At 37.9% G+C, this 16,495-nt stretch overlaps 1 pseudogene; it reads left to right on the forward strand.

The window, feature by feature from the left end:
* The first annotated feature begins 11,772 nt into the window (after positions 1 to 11,772).
* LOC113029490 (E3 ubiquitin-protein ligase TM129 pseudogene) lies at positions 11,773 to 13,238 on the forward strand (annotated as a pseudogene).
* Positions 13,239 to 16,495: the final 3,257 nt, after the last annotated feature.

Raw genomic sequence — 16,495 nt, forward strand, 5'->3', positions numbered from 1 at the left:
TGTTTCCTCTGTAGTGACTCAGCTGAGTCCAGATGGCTGAAAATGTTCCTCTGCTGCTCCGTCAGACTCTTCTCCTCTTGCTGATCAGCTGGGACACAAAACAGATCTTTGTTAGGCTCCACACTGCACTGAAGAGTCAAAGTGTCTCATATGTTCATCTGACAACACAAAGTACAAATTTCACTCTGATTGCTTGTAGAAATCTTGTGAGACGTGTTGTGCTGCAAAGTGAGGAAACTCTCTCACTCACTTATACTTCAGGAGGAACTTTGTGACATTGGCTCTAATATTCTAAGCAGCCCTTTACTATGACAGGGCCAGAAAGTCCTATTTGAAGGTTTGGGAGAAGGACCATGTTAAAGGTGGATTGGGGTTTATACACTTTGTTATGATACAGGTAAGGCTGTAAGAGCCTGAGAAGGTGGTCTCCACTCTTCCCTTTTACAGAGATTACAGACAGTTCAGAATGCTGCAGCTCGCATTCTAACTAAAACCAGCAAGTTTGCCCACATTACTCCTGTCCTTGCCGATCTGCACTGGTTGCCTGTCAAATATCGTATTCAATTTAAAATTTTGTTGTTTACTTTTAAAATTACTAACAACACTGCACCCAGCTACCTTAAGGACCTTTTAAACCCTTATGCTCCTGCTAGGGCTTTAAGGTCATCGTCACAGTTACTGCTGGCTCAGCCCAGATCTCGACTTAAGACTAGAGGTGATCGATCGTTTGCTCTTGTCGCACCTGTGCTGTGGAACAATCTCCCGATTGGCATCCGGGCATCTGATTCTATTCATTCTTTTAAATCACAGCTTAAAACATATCTTTTTAAACTTGCCTTCTCCACCTTTTAATTGCTGGTTTGTTTGTTTGTTTGGTTGGTTGCTGTGACCTATTGACCTCTTGTATTAATTCCCTCCTATCTTTCTATTGGTGTCTTTTATTATGGTGGTACAGCTTTTATCTTGCTATTACCCATGTGCTGTAGTCATTCTTATTGGTAGCTTTTATCTATGAACATAACTCGTTATTTTTATTTATCCGTTATCAATGTTTGAACCTTTTATTGTTTTATGTAAAGCACTTTGGTATGCCCAAGGCTTTTAAATGTGCTCTATAAATAAAGATTGTTGTTGTTGTTGTTGTTGTTGTGTCCTGAATGAACCTCTAAAACCAGTTTTCAGCTAACGACTCTGCTTCAGTCTGGAAAACAGCAACTACAAGTTTAAAGACAGACCTGTTACTCCCCCACCCTTTCAACTCCTTCAGCCCCCCAGTCCCACCACCTCCACCATTCCCAAAACTTTGATTCTGTTCATCTGGACGTAGCTTTTTGTGGGAGAAACATTTCGTCACTCATCCAAGTGACTTCTTTAGTCTCAGCTGACTGCAGCTCTCCTCAATTTTCAACAGTGCATTTGCATAATGACTGAAACGAGCACCACTGAAGGAACAATGGGCTGGGAGGTCAGTTATTGAGCATTAATATGCAAATTCTCATGAACATTGATCAACAACCACTGATCAAAGCTCATTGATCAAATGCTGTGATTGCAGCGACTCCCCAACTCTCTGAATGGTACTCATGGCCATTGATCAGCGGTCTTTGATTAATGAGTTTTGATCAGTGGTTTCAGTGCTTCCCTTCCTGCTTTGACTGCAGCTGTGTTTGACACAGGAAGACATTTTTACATTCTTCACACTCTCCTGCACATTAACCACCACAATATATTTTTATTCTCTGTGCTTTCAAATATGAACACTGTTTACTTTCATCTCTGTTTCATTAGTTTTTGTTAACATCTTCCTGTGCATCACTTTACAGCAGCCAGACTCATTAAAATGAGACTTTGTAGGAGTTCACTCCCTCTCATGTGTTCATCCACAGCAGCTGGACAATAAAGTTTATTGTGACCCTGATACTGCAGCAGATCGCTCTCATCCATTTCCTGTTATCACTTCAAATAGAAACGAGGCTGTAGAGGTTTGGTGCAGGCAGAAAAACAGCTGCAGGGACAATGAAAAGACTTTTCTGCTCCAACTTCTCCCAGCATGCTGAGCTAATGATTAGTTGGTGTTTTTCTCCAAACACTCTCTCACTCTTCTCTCAACGTGTTCACAATAAACTGTGAACAGACACCGAGGAGAGCAGCAGAAGACCTCATTCAGGAGCTAAACTCAACATGAACTGAACTCACAGTAAAGTTAGCTCGGTGCTTACCTTTAGATGAGCCCACAAACCGAGAGAAACTCCGCGATGAAGCTGCAACTCTTTCCAAACACAGGAAACAGATCAGGGAGCAGAGACCCACGTGGTTCACGCTGATCTCAGCTACGATCCAGGAGACAAGGGTGGGCAGATCGATGCAGATATCGATCCAAACGTTGGTGCTACTTTACTCTCTTTGAATGAAAATTCAGCTTTGTCTGCGCAAAACCACAAGAGCACCTGGCTGCAACCACCGGGGAGCGCCTGTCACTACCCGATCCGTACCGGAAACCCGATCGGCAACCCGCATGCGCGAAAGGTCTCTACTTCCGGTCGTAGCGTTTTACGATAGTTTTTTTTTTTTTTTTTTTTTTTTTTTATTAGTAATATAAACATACAAACAAAATGCACCATATATTACAGATTCAGAGAATAAACATTTCTTACATATTAGCAACTTTCATATATAGTGAAAATAAAATATAAAGATGGGGTCACATAAATTAACAGATTATTGACTCACTAAATCAAAATCTTCTACAAAGGAAACAAAAAAAAGCAGCCTTTTTCTTTTTAACTAAAGTCAAAGATTTAACCAACAGGTTTAGGTCGTTTTTCCAGTGAGCCAGTGTTGGTTTAATCTTAAAAAAGCGACATTTATGTATAAAATACTTACACAAGATTAATAACACATTAACACCATAATTAGCTTTCTTTTCTTTCAAAAACACTCCAAACATTATCATATTTAAGGTAAATGGGGTAATTTGAATCCCACTGGAATAAAGCCAGGTATGAAAATCCAACCAAAATATTTGTATAAAATTGCACAAAAAGAATAGATGGTCCAAATCCTCCTCTTCTGTTCCACAAAATACACAATTACCCGTTTCTATTTTGAATCTATCACTAAGGAGTCTATTTGTTGGGTAAATTTTATTCAAGATTTTAAATTGGACTTCTTTCCCTTTAGGAGGGATAGGGAAGGTGATATAATCAGTTCTTATTTTTTCAATTTCTTCCCTTTGGAAATCTTTTAATATGTAATTACGTCTAAGTAAATTTGGAGAATAAAGACTCCTTAATGAAGATCTAAGAAACTTATTGTTGCATTTAACATCACAAAATCGAATACCATCTATATATAATTGCCTTAACTTGGGGGAGATGTCAGAATATATTATATCATTTACAACTATGTTTTTAAGTGACAATGGAATGGATTTTATAACCCGATTAAATTTACTTTTAGAACATTGGATATTAAACTTTTGGCAAAAATCTTGATGTCCTAGAACATGTCCTTCCTCATCTACAAAATGAGCAATTGCCCAAACACCTTTTGATAACCAATCTTGAATAAAAATAGATTTTCTGTTCATCAGTATATATCTATTGTTCCAAATTGGGCTATTATGTGGAGTGAAATTATGTTTAAATAACATTTTCCAATAAAGAAGGACCTGTTTATGGAATTCAGAGAGTTTAGCAGGTAGCTTGGTAATTTCAAAGTCACACTTTAGGAGAAAGTCGATACCCCCTAGTGTGTTAAAGACCTTACTTGGTATAAAAAACCAAATGGAGTGTGGATTATTTAGGAAGGATTTTAACCATTTAAGTTTCAAAACACCATTCATTATGTCAAAATCAATTGCGTTTCCACCGCCTTCAATGTATGGTTTAACCAAATCATCTTTAGATATATAATGGCACTTATTCCTCCAAATAAAATTAAAATTCAAGCTATTAATTGTTTTAATAACTTTATTCGATATTGATAGAGAGTAAGCTGGATATATAAATCTAGATAAACTATCCATTTTGGTTAATAATATTCTTCCAAAAATTGTGATGTCTCTTTGTAACCACTTATTTAGGATTGTCTTACATTTGTCAACATTATCTAAAATATTTACTTTTTCTAAGACTTTGTGATCTTTTGAAATTGTGATGCCCAAATATTTTACCTCCTTCTTCACCTTTATATCGTACAGTAATTGTGAATTACACTCCTTTAATGCCAATAATTCACATTTATTTAAATTTAACTTTAAGCCTGAAGCTTTTGAGAATGTAGTGATTATTTGTTTTACCAGGGGAATCTGATGTTCATTTTTTAAGAAAAGAGTAGTGTCATCCGCAAGTTGACTAATTATTAAAGAATTGTCCATAATCTCAATTCCGGCAACGCTGCTGTTTTTAATTAGAATTGCGAGCATCTCCACAACCATTATGAACAACAATGGAGAGCTTCCACACCCTTGCCTAATTCCTCTTTTGACGCTAAATCTTTTACCAGTGCCATAGCCTAATGACACAGAGCTATTTATATCATTATACAGTATATCTATTATCTTCCTAAATTTATCCCCAAATCCAAATCGAGTTAGTGTTTCTAAAATAAAAGGATGTTCTACTGAATCGAAAGCTTTATAAAAGTCCAAGAAAAGAATAAAACTGTCATCACTAATCAGATCATTGTAGTCCAGTAAGTCTAAAACCAATCTGATATTATTATGAATGTTCCTGTCTTTCAAAAACCCTGATTGTGTCTCACTAATTATACTTGAAACCCCTTGTTTGAGCCTTGTTGCAACTGAGCTAGAGAAAATTTTATAATCTGTATTTAATAAAGTTATGGGCCTTAAGTTATCCAATTGTCGTTTATCTTTGTTTGGTTTAGGAATTAATGTAATTAATCCTTGTTTCATGCTAGACATCAATTCTCCCTTTTCAATACTGGCCAGTATAGCTTTGAATAAAATTTCCTGTAAGTCTTCCCAAAAAAATTGGAAGAAATTAACTGTAAGCCCATCTGGACCAGGGGATTTATTAAGTGCCATTTTCTTAACAGATGCATCTAACTCTTCAATTCTGAAGTCAGATTCACATAATTCCTTAAATGATTCATCAATTTTAGGGATCAGATTATCTATTTGATCAAAAAAGACATCACAATCTGCTTGGGAGAACTGTGAGGAGTATAAATTGGAATAGAATGTATAAGTTTCATTCTCCAAAATTTTAGGGTCGTCACATTCAATGCCATCAATTAACAGAGAAGATATAAAATTTCTTTTCTGTCTGCTCTTTTCTAAATTAAAAAAATATGAAGAATTTCTTTCCCCCTCCTCAATCCACTTGGCCCGTGAACGCACAAAAGCTCCTTCTGCTTTATTTAGGTAGAGCTGATCTAATTTAGTTTGCAACTCCATAAGTTTACTCCTTTCTTGGGTATTTAGATCATCTTTACTACAGCAATAAGTAATTTCTTGGAATAATTTACAGCGTTTTACGATAGTTATGGGTCAGAGTATCTGTTAAGATGTTAAGAATAACAAGTATATCTTAAAATGTTTGCAATAATGAAGCATTTCAGTACAATGTAGACAAAAACGAAAAATAAAAAGAAAGTTACGGATCAGGACTCTCCGATCCTTACGACCGGAAGTAGAAACCTTTCACGCATGCGGGGTACCGATCGGGTTTCCGGTACGGATCGGGTAGTGACAACAGGGTCTACCCAGGGGAGAGAAAGATGGCGGAATAAGCGGTTGTACAATCTGCGGGTCTGATTAAGAAACGTGATTTTGATGTCCTGTAAAATACTTTACTGACAAACTGTTACTCCAAAGGAAGTAGAACGCAAGCGAAACCCCCTGGAAGTTACTTTGACAGACCTTCAGGCAGACACAAAGATAAACTTAGAGTGATAAAAATGGCTAACCCCAAGCTAACAGGTAGCCTCTCCGACCATGATTACAACCTTGCTGCTATGCGGGAAGCATGTGAGGATGAAGATATAAAAGAGATGGAACTTCAGAAAGAGATCGGAAGACCCATAGGTGACCACACTCCGTTACCAAGTCCCAATCCCAAAAAAATGAAAAGCAAAATAACTGAGAAGCAGGTGAGCATCGAGAATGTATATGAAGTTTTACTTGGCTTCACAAAGAGATGCGAGGAAAGGTTTGATTCGCTTGAAAAGAAGTTGGAAGCCTTCGAACAATGCATTGAAGTAAATACACAGGCGACCCAAAAAAACAGAGGAAATTGACAAGCTGACGACAAAGGTGGAGTCGCTGATGAAGGAAAACAAAGAATTAAAGGAGAGCTGTCGGGAGAGTGCACGTTACCGCAGAAGATGGGACCTCAGAATTTTGGGTCTGACAGAGAAGGACAACGAGAATACACGTGAAACAGTGATCGGCATTCTAACAAGAGTGGTTCCTGTATCAGTGGAAAAACTGCAGCTCATGGTTGATACAGTACACCGACTGGGGAAGAAAGACAATGCAGTGAGCAACAAGGTGCCAAGACCAATCATCATACAGTTCAGCATGAGGACGGCAAGGGATGAAGTATGGAGGAAATCCAAAGAGGCCAGGGTCTGCAAAGAACTGAACATAAAATTTAAAGAAGACTTCTCCAAAGAAGACCGTGAAGCTCGGATCAAGCTGTGGCCCAAGGTGCAGGAAGCTCGAAACAACGGCAAAAGAGCATTCCTAAAGGAGGGTTATGCAATAATAGACGGTAAAAGGATCGATCTGTGAGATGCACTTGAAGAAGTCACTACAAGTTAACCAAAAAATGTGGGTATGTATGTGTGTATATATATGTTTATATATACATATCTGTTAAAAATACACAAATAAAAAATAGGAGAGGGTCAAAAAGCAAAGCCGTAGTTAAACGTGGGCTATCCAGAGCTAAAATTGCCGCATATATAAAGGGGTAGTACTGTGATAGAGTACTGTTATGATTACATAGGTAGGACACTAGGCTTATTCCTGCTTCAAGCACTTTTTTTTCTTCTAGAAAGTGCCAAGGAAGCCATTACTGTTCTTGTTTTGTATTTTGTTCTTGCGTTTTTTGTTTTTGTTTTTTCTTTATCTTATAGATGGCTGTTCTATTAAGTTCCTTAAATGTTCGAGGCTTAAAAAACAATGTCAAACGTAAGGCCATGTTTTTATTCTGCAAGGAAATTAAGGCAAACATTTTGTTTTTACAAGAAACACATTCTGGTAAGGAAGAGGAAACATTTTGGAAACATCAATGGGGAGATAGTATTCTTTATTCACATGGTACTACTCACTCAGCAGGAGTTATGATCTTATTCAACAAATTTGCAGGGAGAGTTATTGATCATAAAAGCGACGGAATGGGGCATTGGATCATGGTGTTGGTAGAAGTCTGTGAACAGAAAATTATTCTTATTAACGTGTATGGATACAATAACAGGTCGCTAAATAGAAATATGATGTCTAACTTAAGTAAATTAATTGCAAAGTGGAGTACTACATATGGTTCTACCCAGGTGATAACCGGAGGCGATTTTAACCTGGCTCCTAACTCATGGCTTGACAGACAACCACAAAGAGGAAATCAACCAGAACACGATAGCATTATTTGTGACTTTTGTACGACAACCAATATGATCGATTATTGGAGGATGACAAACCCAAATACGAAGAAATATACTTGGTTTAGTCCATCAAATAAAAACGTATGTTCAAGATTAGATTATTGGCTTGTCTCCCAAACAGTATCATCATATGTTACGAAATGTGAGACCCAGTCAACCCCACTTACTGATCATTGTCTGATAAGTCTCTTATTATCTCTACGTAAACAACAAAGATCTGACAACATATGGAAATTTAACAATAGTTTATTACAAAACGAAGACTTCTGTAAACAAGTTAAAGAACTTAAATCAGAAATTAACAATATGAGCATGACTAATGTCAGTAAATGGGAATGGTTTAAATATAATGTGAAACAATTAGCTATAGAAACGGGAAAGAAAGTGTCTGCCCTACGCGTATGTGAACAGAAAAATCTAATTGAACAAATTCATTTATTATGTGGTAAACCCTGTATGACTGCAGAAGAGTCAGAACGCTTACAATCTTTACAAAATAAGCTAGATGAGGTGTACTTGATTAAAGCTAAAGGAGCATATGTAAGGTCTAGAGCCAAGTGGATTGAGCATGGAGAAAAAAATTCATCTTATTTCTATAGTCTAGAGAAGCGTAGACAAACAAAGAAAAAAATAACTAAATTGAGTAAAGATGGTACTATAATTGAGGAACCAAACAAAATAAGTGAGGAAATTAACATATTCTATAGTAATCTGTATAAATCAAGAACTGAAAAAGAAAATGCAGATATCTTTTTTGATATGATTAAAGATCAGGTTAAAAAATTGGAAAAACATGGTTAGAAGAAGATTTGAAAATATCCGAATTAGATACAGCTCTAAAACAAATGAAAAATGGAAAATCACCTGGAATTGATGGTCTAACGATTGAATTTTATAAAACCTTTTGGCAAGACATTAAAGATTTGTTATTTAATGGCTTTTTGGATTGTTTAAAAAATGAAGAACTATCCCCAACAACGAAAACAGGATTAATAACCTTATTACCCAAACCAAACAAAGATTTACAAATGCTAGACAATTGGAGACCCATAACACTTTTATGTAACGACTACAAATTATTAGCCTTAGTATATGCAAATAGGCTTAAAAGCGTCTTAACCAAATTGATTGATGAGTGCCAATCAGCATGTATTAAAGGAAGGCAGATTCATAATAACATAAGATTGATATTAGATATGATTGACTATCGATCCTTTATTAATTCAGAAAGTTTAATACTTTTTATTGACTTTTTTAAAGCTTTTGATTCAATAGACCATAATTTTTTATTTAGATCTTTAGAACTTTTTGGATTTGGAAACAAATTTTGCAAAGTGATCAAACTGTTCTACAAGCAAATTTATAGTTATGTTTCGCTCAATCCAGGCATAACATCTAGGATAGACATATTCTGTGGAATTCGACAGGGTTGCCCAATTTCTCCAAAATTATTTATTCTTTGCACTCAATTAATGGCCTACCTCATTGTGAACCATTCAGACATTGAAGGAATAAACATTTTTGATATTGAACTGAAAATAAGTCAGTTTGCAGACAACACAGTAATATTTTTAAAGGATAAATCAATACTCGAGAAAGCATTGAATGTCATTTCAATTGTTTCTAAAGCTTCAGGCTTGTGTCTGAACCTAAAGAAGTGTGAACTTTTGCCACTTTATGATTGCTTGGAAAATACCATGAGGACGATTCCAGTGAAAAATGAAGTCAAGTATCTAGGCATCTATTTAGACAAAGACATCAACACTAGAGAATCAAAAAACCTAAAAGACAAAATTGATGGCATGTCCAAAACACTAAATCATTGGTTGACGAGAGATATTACAATTTTTGGACGCAATCTATTATCCAAATCAGAGGGCGTCTCAAAGATGGTTTATCCAGCATACTCACTATACATTACCCCGAAAAGTATTAAAAAGATTAACTCTATAATCTATCAATTCATTTGGCGCAATAAAACACATTACATTAAAAAAATCACAACTTGTCAAAGATTACGCTAAAGGTGGTATAAAGTCAATTGATTTTCAATCAATGGTTGGAGTTTTTAAAATAAACTGGATAAAAGCCTTCCTCTTGAAACCTGACTCCATATGGTTCCATATCCCAAAAAATATTTTCAAAAAGGTGGGAGGGTTGGATTTTCTCCTGAAATGTGATTTTGATATATTGAAGTTGCCTGTGAAACTGTCAGAATATCATAAGCAGGTCTTGTCTTATTGGAAGATGGTGTTTGCCCATAACTTTTCACCACATTGCTCCACCTTGTGGAATAACAGAACAATTACAATTAATAAGAAGTCATTGTTTGTTAAAGAGTGGTTTGAAAAAAACATAATCTTTATAACAGACTTACTTGATGAAAGGGACAGTTTCTCTCAGTGGGTGTTTTTAATGCTAAGTTTAACATTCAGTGTTCCCTTAGAGAATATGACAAGGTTTGTAAGGCGATCCCCTTACCTCTGTTGAGTTTGATTCAAGGTTATTTGTATTACTCTAAGGCACAAATTAGTCTACCTTCTTTACATCTAAACCAGATTCCTTTGACGGATAAAAACTGTAATAATAAAACCATGAACAAGATATTTAAAAACAAATTATTTCACGACTTTAACATTAACACAAAACTAAAAGGGAGTAATATTAAAATAACGAACAAATATACGCACTTTTTCAAATGGCCTATCCCCCCCAAAGTCAAAGAAATGCAATTTAAAATAATTAATGGATATTACCCAGCAGCTGAAATGCTTAAAAAAGGTTTGGGTTTGAGGTAGAGCCATGTGGATTTTGTTCACAAAATGTGGAAAGTATTGATCATTTGTTTTTTTCCTGCTCAGTAACAACTGACTTCTGGCAAGATTTAGTAGACTGGTTGAGTATAAGAATAGATGGGATGACCCCACTGACTCTAACACAAGTTTTATATAATAATGGTGATCCATCTAAGGAACTGTCCATGCTACACAAGGTGGTGATAATTATGGGCAAATACCACATACACAAATGCAAATGGCAAAGTAAAAGACCTTCCCTAACTGTATTGAAAATTGAATTAAAATCTTTTTTGTCATCTTTAGAATTACTGAGGGATTCATGTAAAGAGGCTGCTTTGATATTCGACAATGGGACTCAATCTCTATCCTTTTAATGATTGTGTTTTTGGTGTACTAATTAAGCCACATGTATGTTAAAGTGTTCGCAGAAAGGAAACTGTTATATGTCATAAAAATGGCCTTCATATATTTATGTATATGTATATATGTGTTTTTGTTTTTTGGGGGGGTTTTTTGTTTTGTTTTTTGTTTTTTTTTTCGTTTGGTTTCTTATTTAACCTTTTCAAGATGTTGTTGCACTAATGTTGTCTCCCAACGAGAGATTGTAATTGTCATGGTCCTGGGCCATGTGGGCCCAGTATTCTTAGTTTCTTGTATTTTTGTATTTCGTTCCTTATTTAGGTCATGTTTCCTGAGTTGTCCTGTTATGTTGTTCCTTATTTGACTTCCCCTTGTGACTCTTATCCCCTGTGTGCCCCTCTATGTATCTGTGAGCCCTCATCTCCCCTCCTTGTGTTTCATTCCATGTTTCCCCAGCCCACTATGCCCGTGCTCTCTCTCTCCTCCTGTTTGCACCTCTGTGTACTTCCTGTTTTACTTTGACAGTCTCCCGTCAGTGTTGTTTACTCCTGCCTTGTCTTGTTATGTTTATCTGTGTCAGCTGTGTTCCCATGTGTGGCCACTTCCCCTGATCATCCCTCTTGTGTATTTAGTCTCTGTGTTTCATGTAGTCTGTGTCGCGTCGTCTGTGTTACCACCCCCTGTGTTCCGTATCTCCAGCCATAGCTTTTCCTTAGTTTATGTCCAGTTTAGGTTTCTGTTTGAACTATTACTCTTATGCTGCCCTCACTCTGTTTTGTTCCTTTCATCAGCCAGAATAAAAGGCTCGCTTTTGTTTAACTCCACTCCTGCATCCTCGCTTGTGTTTGCTCCTGGGTCCACCACACACATTTCCGCACGGTCTGCCTCCGCAGACTGTCACGGTGACAGTAATATGTGCATAAATTTAATTAAAGTATGAAAAAAAAAAAAAAAAAAAAAAAAAAAGGACCTTGGCAGTAGTATGGAGAGCCCGGAGCTGTCGTTTACTCTGGCTTACGTCGTCCTCTCCTTCTGTTTTGTGTTCCAATGAGTTCCGCTCGGCCGGCCTCACCATCCAGAACCTGTTCTCGTCGTGGCTGGGCAGCGAGGACATGGGCTTCATCCAGTATCACATCAGAAGGACCAGCATCACCATCGTGGTCCACTCCGCGCTGCCTTTAGGTTACTACATGGGAATGTGTGTCGCTGCTCCAGAAAAAAACCTGGTTAACATTTACCAGGTTAGTGACAACTGGAGAGCGTTTCTCCTTCTGTCTCTCTGCCTCCAGTCGGTCAGCTGGATAATTGTCTTCTACTGGTCCCGGCGTCGTTGGCACAATCATCCAATCAGTAAGGTGCTGCAGGCCCATGTGCAGCCCCCTTTCTCCAGCTGGGGCTCTGTGGCAGTCAGCATCAACACTGAGTTCAGACACATAGATAAGTTTGCTACAGGAGCACCGGGAGCTAGAGTCATCGTCACTGACACCTGGGTGTTAAAGGTGACCACGTATCACATTTACATGGCCCTGCAGAGCGATTGCCACGTCACAGTGACAGAGTCCACACAGAACCACCTGAGTCCGGATTCGGCCTCGCCCACAGAGATCCTGTCCCTGAGAGTTGACAGCATTAACCCTGCTGTCACACCATTCAATATCAAGCTCAACTCTACGGAGTACGCAGAGCTCCGGGAGAAGCTCCGGGCTCCCATCAAAAACTCTCCTAATGTGGTGATCCATCGAACACTCAGTGAACTCTTTTTGGAAACGTTCAAGGCTCAGGTGGACCTCAATCAGCCGTATGCCCTCCCCCACGGACAGGAGTTAGAGCCCTGTATCGGCCGCATGCAGGTTCCAGCAAACGCCAAACTGGTCACGCTTTGCCACGAAGCAGAGACCGATGATGACGATTCAGACTGCCAGCAGTGTCACTGCAGACCCATGTGGTGTCTGTTGTGTCTGGGTCGATGGTTCGCCAGCCGTCTAGACGAGCAGACACCGGAGACGTGGTTGTCCAGCAGGGTTCCCTGCCCTACTTGTAGAGCCAAGTTCTGTATTCTGGATGTGTGCGTAGTCCGATGACGGGCACACGTCTCCCCCCACACTGACTTTTAATGTTTCCAATGTTGACCAAGGGTTTCTGCTCGACATCCTCCAACCAGAGCGGCACCTGGACTGGATGTGGTCGTGTTCTATTTCTGCTTTTATGGAAACAAAATAAAAACAATTCTATGAGGAATCATTTATTTCATATTTGTATGTTGTTACAGCACCAAATCTTCTCATGAAGGGCCCTTTCTGCATCTTTTCTTATGCAGCGTAGCAACAAATATGAAATAAGTAAACATGAAAAGTTTTAGATGGAACATTTATCATGTAAGGGCAAAATTCTGATTACTGTGATGTGGAGCGAATGTATGAATCTACAGTTTAATAAAGTTTAACTCAACTTGGAAAAAAACAAAACAAAAAAAAACACTAACTGGAAACACATGACTTCCACAGTAACAGGAAACACGTGACCTCCACATTAACCGGAAACACGTAAATTCAGTTTAATCGATTTTTACAGCGAAAACTAAATTGTGTTTTTGTTACTAGTGATGCTGCTGATAAATAAATTTGGCTCTAAGTGTTTTTAATACTCTGAGTTTATTTAAAAAACATCACCATACCTTCAGCTTGTTTGTGGCCAAAAGTGTCCATGTGTTATTTTTTATCTTTTCGTTTTTTTGTTACGTTTTCTACATAAAGGCTTTTTCATAAATTTAAAATAATCCTTCAAACGCCTTTTTCTAGTACAATGCACTTGTTTCAATACAACCTCAAAACTCAACATTTCATATATCAGCAGTGCTACTGGAAATTATTGTACAGTGGTCACTCGCTGTTTTTTAATTATTTATTTTTTACAGCACATTGTGTTGTGCATTCTGATTGCTGTGTAGACCATTGTCAATCAATCTAGTGCCGTGTCTCCTGTACAGCAGCGGTCCCAACACCCGGGCTCATTTGGTACCGGGCCACGAGAGTTGAGGCTCGGGTGGGAAGTGTATGGTTTTCAGGGTTTTTAATCGTTAAGTTGGTTTCCCCTGGGTCTCGTGTTGTAGTCATGTGTCTTATTTTGAAAGAACTATTTACGCGTTACCATAGCGACTAGAGAGCATCAAAAAGCAGAGAGGAGGATGTTACTCTCAGCGTTGTTGGTTTCAGGAGTACGCTGCTAATAAAGTTACACAATTACACAGTGAATGCGCGTTTATTATTATATTTACAAAATACCACAGTTTTTTTCTTTGTCTGTATCATTTTATTTTGTTGTATTTATCCGCGACATCTTAAAGGCCGGTCCATGAAAATATTTTCTGACATTAAACCAGTCCGTGGTGCAAAAAAGGTTGGAGACCGCTGCTGTACAGTACAAAAGGCGTTTAGGTTGTCGAATTTATATAAATCTTCGATCGCGAGCAGTGTAACCCTGAAGTGCTGTGGCCTACTGTATGTTTGTAAGTTTTCTCCTCAACACAACAATTCCGACGAAACGTTTTGCATGGTTTCATTTGGTAATACTGGACTTATGTTTCTATGAAGGTTTGAACTTTAAGAGTGTTTAAACAAAAGAGAAACGTGTGAAAAGGTTCGTGCCTGTCTGAGAAAAGTGTATAAAGTGTGTAGTGAGAGGTTTTACGGTCTTAAAACATCTATAATAATTTTTCCAGGATAACTCTTCATTTGTAGGTTTTAGTAAACATTTTTATGGGACAAAGGCTTGTATTCCAACATTTGAGAGATTGTAGAAATGAGCAGTGATGCCCTTCTTGCCATCTTTCCAGAAATATAAGTGATCTGGAAGCTGTTAGGCTTACTTACAGCAGTAGCACTTTCTGCTTTAAAATTACAATTCAGTGTTAATTTTACATAATATCACATGTAAATTTAGATTTTAAGTGTAATTTAACATAAATTTCCTGAATATTTACTGGACTTTCAGTTTGAATTAAGTGTGCTCCCTGTAGGATTTTGGGTTTTAATTTTTATATTTTATTTTATTCCTTACTAGTTAAATTTACCCTTCATTTTAATTTTCATATTTATTTCCTATCCTATTCATAGTCTTTTTTTCTTTAGGTCATGAGCAGTTGTCTAAGCATTTCACTGCATATTGTACTGCGTACGACTGTGTATGTGACAAATAAAATTTGAATTTGAATTTGAATTTGATCTTCTTCCTTATCATCGCAGCAGGTCTCTGAGGATATGTGACCAGGGCTTGCTGGTTGTCCAGCATACAAGTTTAAAACAAAAGGTGACAGAGCGTTCGTATCAGTGGCCCCCAGACTCTGGAACTCGCTCCCTTTGCGTTTGAGATCTCTGGACTCAGTCATTTCTTGTAAAAAGCAGTTAAAAATGTATCTGTTTAAACTTGCTTTTGGTTGATTTTGTTTGTTTGGAGTTGTATGCCCGTTTCTGATTCTGTGAAACAAATCCTACCATGTGGATTCATGGATTTTTTTTTTTTTCACATTCTGTCTCTCACAGTTGAAGTGTACCTCTGGTGCAAATTACTGACCTCTGTCATCATTTTAGGTGGGGGAACTTGCACAATCGGTGGCTGACTAAATACTTTTTTGCCCCACTGTATGCCACATTTGTTACAGATATCATTACTGCTAAAGGAGGCCGAGGAGTAACTAAACATCTGACACAATGAGCAAGAAAGTGCAGGAGGGACAGGTGAAGTAGCCATGGTGCTAATGAGTCGGCTACGAGCTAAGCTAAGCTAGCGAAACAGTACAGAGACAGTGAGTGAATACTTTAGCTATAAATTAGGTAGTAAGTACACAGAAAGTGTGCTTCGGATGAAGCACGTGAAGATTATACTATGAAAAAAGAATGTATGTAAAAGTTGTTCATTTAAATCGCTAAGCAAATAAGCTACTCAGAAACACCACTGTGTTTGAGCAGGAACAGGAAGTGATACTCTACCGCAGAGCGAGTGAACACCAAGTGACAGCGCCACCAAGAGAACGAGACCAAAGATGCGCTTTGTAAGAGTTTGTGGAATGTTCTTTGTCTGTGTCTCTGTATATAAGATGTAAGGACGGTGGCCACAATTCAGAGGTGGTCCTGATGTTTCACTGGGATGCTCTCTCCACATTGCAATGTGTTTATTAAACCCACTTCAAATCAAGCTCACTGGGTGTGTTGCGGGTTATTGTTAAATTTTCCACAACAAACAATTCAGGGAACTGACATGTACATCCTCTACCTAATCACCCAAAACCTCGGCTGATTGTGACCCACACCCAGTTTCACATCTTGGCTCAGGCAATTAGAGGATCATCAGGGGGTCCTTTTGTCCCTCTGTGGGGGGTTACTCCCACTAGGTTTATATCTGGGACTCTCCACCATTTGACCTTAGAACTGAAGAAGCTTCTCGGATGAGAGGTGAAACGTCTTCAAGTAACTTAAAGAAGTCCAGACGCTTTTCTTTGCAAGCTCCTTTGACTACGATGACCTGGATGGCTGAGAACCTTCACAGACACAACACTGCATTCTAAAATAAGTGCGCACATTTTAGTTTACACTGTTATGTATGATTAATTTTTTGTTTTCTGAGTTACCTTAGTTGCAGCTGTTCCAGTCCCTTGATTAAGGAGCCAAGAGGTGGAAAAGGGGCGGAGCGAGCTTTAAAGGAAGACTACA

This window comes from Astatotilapia calliptera, chromosome 9, assembly GCF_900246225.1.
Source record: "Astatotilapia calliptera chromosome 9, fAstCal1.2, whole genome shotgun sequence".
Taxonomy (NCBI): domain Eukaryota; kingdom Metazoa; phylum Chordata; class Actinopteri; order Cichliformes; family Cichlidae; genus Astatotilapia; species Astatotilapia calliptera.